This window comes from Malania oleifera, chromosome 1, assembly GCF_029873635.1.
Source record: "Malania oleifera isolate guangnan ecotype guangnan chromosome 1, ASM2987363v1, whole genome shotgun sequence".
In the NCBI taxonomy this organism is placed as follows: Eukaryota; Viridiplantae; Streptophyta; class Magnoliopsida; order Santalales; family Ximeniaceae; genus Malania; species Malania oleifera.
Window position 1 is genome coordinate 109,516,440 of NC_080417.1, and position 5,739 is coordinate 109,522,178.

A 5,739-nucleotide genomic window follows, 5' to 3' on the forward strand; every position below is an offset into this window, starting at 1 on the left:
TGCTTATATCATGGTTGAACCCAACACCCAATACATCCACTAGTCGTCTATACACCATTAGAGCAATGTAAACATAAAAAAAAAAAAAAATGAGATTTGAAGCCTGATATATAAATATTGATTGTCCAAATGATGCCTAATTTGCAAGTCTAGTGATACTCCATATAATGTAGAATTTGTTTTATACCATTCACTTCAATAGTGGAGCAAAGTTAAATGTTAAGTTTTGCAAAATATCGATAATTACTACAAGCAATTAGCCTCCATTCAATGTCGACCAACACTAGCAAGGGGATAAGGAATTTCTAAGGAAAGCTTTTCAGGAGCATGAGAAGGAATAGTTTCCAAGACATCAACTAAGATTCATGAATAGCATGATGCAACCAAATAGGTTGAAAGGAGTTTTCTTGAGGCACGCAGGGCAAAAATGGATGACATTCAACACCACTTGATGAGCACATTCGATATGCTAAAGACAACATCACAAACATGAGCATTGCAAAAGAGTACCAAAAAAGTAGCAGGAAATTGATGGATGTGCAGGGGTGATACTTCCTCATTCTTCTAGTTCTTATCCCCATTGCCACCAGTTTCAATAGTTCAAGAATGCCTCTAAAGAACTTAGCACTCCCTTACTCCTTCTTGATAAATTCACTAAATTAGGTTGTGCAATTTGGTGTTTTTAAAGAGTATTGTGTTTTTATTTTAGAACTAGAAAGGAGGGCTTGGTAGGTGATTATTAATTCTCTTCAAAAAAAGTGTTGTTATTGATGTTTCAATATATATATATATATACATATATATATATATATATATATATATATAAGAAGAAATTGTTCTCAAGGAATTAGCATTACGTGTCTTTTTCTAGTCTATTTATTTTCACTGTGCACGCCCACTTACATTAGGCAAATGTCAACATACAACCTTAGATAGATGGTAGACTACGATTTTGTTACGTTTTGGTTTTATCTGTTTGTAACTTATTTTTCTAGAATCACAGATTTCCTCCGCCATAAGTGAGGGGTTTTTTAATAAAAAAAGGAGGTGTCTCCCTCTTTTACTAAAAAAAAAAAAATGGTAGACTAAGATTTTGATTGCAAAGATTTTTCTTTAATTCCTAAGTTGCTGGGGATAATAAGGGTTTTCTATTTTTTGCGCTGAAAGCTCTATTCTTTCTTTGTGCAATTCTGGTTCTCAATTCTATTTAATGAGGACAATGGCCAACAATATGCATGTCTACACAAAGTAAATATTCCATTTGTACTTGGCCTGAAACTTTATCTTGCAGAATAAAACAATAAAATGCATTTATGAGTGTGTGGAGAGAGTTGTTGGGCAAAAGTAGCTTAGTCACTAAAGATGATATACTCATTTATGAATCAGCTACTTGTGTAAATAGGTATACTTCTAGAAAAAGGGATTGATAATACAATTATTTTTATATTCAACTTGAAGTCCAAGTATGTAGGACAATAATACGAACATTGTTGATTTTAACTCCTTATTGACTACTACAATTTGAACATACCAAACAAATTTCTTAGTTCCATAATTGCACAACCATGCAAGTTCTGCATAAAAAAAAGAGAAAAAAAAAGAAGATGTTGAAACAGGGCCCTTCCTATCAATTAATGACATGTACCATGTTCATTCTAACGATCCACATTATGTTATATTATCATAATCACAATACCTTCAAACAACAAAATTCTACACATGTTGCGACACAACTAATAACAATGATGATATGTTAGGACCGACTAGTCACTAAAACCGTAGATGAACCAATTAATAATATGATGAAACGAAGTGAAAGTTCAAAAGAAGAAGAATATACAATCCACCTGGTGCAATATATCTATAAGTTCCAGCAACTATTGTTTGATTGGATGAATCGGGGTATAATAGCCTAACAATACCAAAGTCCGAGACTAAAGCCTCAAATTGAGAGTTCAAAAGAAGGTCGTTGCTTGATATGTCTCAATGAACAATCAGTGGGATGAAATCATGGTGCATATAAGATAGAGCATGTGTTGTCTCCTTAATAGTGTTGATGCGCTTAATCCAATCTAGCTTTGCTGCTTCATCATCATCCCTCAAGGCACAAAATAAGCTCCCCCCTTCCATGTACTCATAAATTAAAAACATGCATCGTTTATGTAGACAAAATCCATGAAGCTTCACAATGTTTCGAAGTCGAATATGAGTTAATATAAGAACCTCATTCCTAAAACTATTATCAAATGCAGGCTCCTCAGCTTCCAAATGGTGAAGTTTCTTTAAAGCAACCAATTTCCCACTAGGCAATTGTGCTTTATAAACACTATTGTAACTTCTTGTCCCGATGCAGCATCTGATGTCAAAGTCCTCTGTTGCTTCAATAATATCTTCACATGCAATCCTACCATCATAATTCCATATCAAAAATATGTCTCCATTCTTAATGACACTTGCTTCATTTTTTCTATTATTTCCCTTTTGATGAGATAAGAAAACAAACCCAAAAGCAACGAGAGATAGGAATATGCCGATGAGAATAAAAATGGACTTCTGGTGTCTTCCTATGTTCCTCCTTGTTTTGTACATGAAGCCAATGGATGTAGGGGATGGAAGGCAAGGAGGGAAAGGTGTCTTATTAGAACACAAATTCTCGTTTCCAATTAGTTGCATGGGTTTATAATTAAACAAACGGTCATCCATTGGTCCATTGAGGGCATTATACGATAAGTCAATGAAAAATGTATCATAAAGATAAGATGAAAGGGTTCTAGAGATCTTATTATAGGAGAGATTCAATATGAGATAAGGTTTCAAATTTTTGAGTTTCAAAGGTTACCCCCACATTTATTTTGTTATGTCTAAGGTCAATAGTAGATAATTGTTGAAGTTCTTCAAACCATAGTGCACTACGAAAAAACTGGCTTTTAGTGACGAAATTATTAGTGACAGATTCAATTTCGTCACTAAAGTGGGGTATTAGGGACGAATTTTAGAACTGTCACTAATACAAAACTATTAGTGATGAAATTGAATCCATCACTAATAATTTCGTCACTAAACGCCGAAAAAAATAGCTGGAAATAGTTTTTTGCACAGAAATTATCCCGGAAAAATATTTGCGACGATTTGTACAGTATTAGTGACAAATAAGATCCGTCACTAAAGATTCTTATTAGTGACGAATAAGTATCTGTCACTACTATTATTTTAGAAGTAAATAAAATTTTTTGTTCAGAGTATTAGTGACGAATATACAGGTTTGTCACTATTAACCTATTATTAGTGACGAATCTGATAACTGTCACTAAAACTTCATATATTGAAAAATAAATAAGAATTTTTTGTTTCAGAGTATTAGTGATGAGTATTAGTGATGGATTTTAGAACCGTCACTAATACCTCAGAGTATTAGTGATGAATTTTTTTATTCGTCACAATTGTCCCAGTAATAGTGACGGATTTGAGAACCATCACTAATGCTTCCTGTATTCTAAAATAATTTCGATTTTTTTTTATTTCAATGTATTAGTAATGAATTTCAGTTTTTGTCACTATTTCCCTTGTATCAGTGATAGATTTGAGGACTGTCACTAATACTTCACATATTTAAAAAAAAAAAAAAAAAGAATTTTGGTTGCAAAGTATTAGTGACGCATTTATTAATTCGTCACTATTACTCTTCTAGTAGTGACAATTATGGATTCGTCACTACTAGTCTTTTTATTAACTTTACCCTAATCTTCCTTACCTTCCCTCCTTTCCCTTTCCTTTCCCACTCGGTTGCCTCTATGCTCTCCCGAGACCACTCCTTTCCCTCTTCCTTCTTTCCCCTCCTTTCCCTGCTTCTTCTTTCCCCTCCTTTCCTTCCTCCTCTGGCTGCCTTTAGCAGGTACCACAACCGTCGCCGCTGCTGCCACTACCTGCCACTCGCCATATCTTCGTCACCGCCGTCAAGGCTCCGAGGCTATCCCCATCACCTTCGCCCTTCTGAACAACCACTGGAAGCTCGCCGCCGCTACCCGCCAGTCGCCATCTCTTCGTTGCCGCCGCTGAGGCTCCGGGTCTGTCCCCGTCACCTTCGCCCCGCTGAACAATCTCCGGAAGCCTTCTAGCCTTCAAGCAGGTATGTTTATTTTGAAGAATTTGATGTCATTTTTGCATATGCTTAAATTTCAGTTGGGGCTGAAGCACATTGGAAAAACTGTCAAGTTTTGTATTTTATTCTATTCTTTTATACTAAATATTGGGTAAGAATATATGTGATTGTGTTATGTATATTTGGAGTATGAAATTGAGACCCTAGATTTAGATTTTTGTGAATTTGAATAAAATATAATAGAAAAATTATAATATTTTTCTTACAAATTTATATAAATTTTAAATCAATAGCCTAAAATCTATACTCCAGAACACTATTGTTTGATATACAAGAAGGAGAAATAAGAGAATTGATTGACTTGTATTGATTTTTTCTCCTTTTATGTTTCATGCTTGCTGGAGAAGCATCACTAGTGATGTTCATTAAATTTTTTTATTACCATTTTAGCACGTCACTCCTATAACTAACTTTATTTAATTGATGTATTGAACAGTTCACATGAATGGAGATGGTGGCACTAACCTTAATCTTGCTTCATTGCAAAACAAAACTAATTCTCATTAAAAATGAAATAAAATCAAAATCCGAATACAAAAATTTCAAACTCAAAATATTTCACTCTATTTTTATATGTTGAAGGTTGGACTAGTTTATAAGTTTTTCGTTATAGTCCTTAAAATTGTAAAAGCACTATTGGTAATATACATCTAAGAAAATATTAGGAAAAAAGAAAATATCACATTTTCATATTAATTTGGTTATCTAGGAAAATGAGAAAGAAAAAAAATCTATAAATAAAATTTTAATTTTACACATCATCGCTAATTTCTTGTCATATAAAAATAAATTTTTAGTTTTAATTATATTTAGGGCCTGTCTAGTTAAGGATTTTGATCGGGAAAAGGAAAGTGAGGAGAAAATTTACTTCCCTTGTATTTTTATTTTCTATAAAATACTATCAAAAATGAAAATTTACTTGAATAGGACCAAAAATTTTAAAAAAATATTAGTAATACGTAAAATCAACATTTTGTTCATAAATTTGGAATATATATGTATACTTTTTTTAACAACTAAACATAAAAAACTGAATTCTTAATATTTTCCTTCCCTTTTCTCACTACTTTCTCAGTTTATATGTACAAATAATAAATACAGAATGGTCCAACAATCAATATCATCCACTTTCATTTTCTGCATTATCACTATAGTATGTTAAAATTTCGACCGACACAGTGTGGGGTGAATAAAAGATATGGAGGCATGTAGGACTTGGCATACGGGCGCTGCCCTTTTCAATGCTCCCTTTAAACAATTTCCATTGCCTTCATTTATGTTCTTATAAACCTCACTGAAAATAAGAAATTGAATTCCTATGAGTCAAATGATTACCTTAATATTAATATATGGTATCGTGCTATCATAAACAGAGGAGACAGCTCTCTTCATAGAAAAATAAATAATAATACTTTATCAATGGAGAGATCTAAAATAGTTATTTTTTAGAATAAAAAAGTGTGTTTATTATGTGGGGTTGGCCGTACTTGCAACGCTCGTTTAAAATAACAAGGTAGAATTTGAATACATTTTTTGTACAGAGAAATACTTGATAGGGATGCAACTTGGAGATCTCAATT

The 5,739-nt window shown here is 32.9% G+C and overlaps 1 pseudogene; it reads right to left on the reverse strand.

The window, feature by feature from the left end:
• Positions 1-1,791: 1,791 nt before the first annotated feature.
• LOC131148114 (MDIS1-interacting receptor like kinase 2-like) lies at positions 1,792-2,703 on the reverse strand (annotated as a pseudogene).
• Between the last annotated feature and the right edge of the window lie 3,036 nt (positions 2,704-5,739).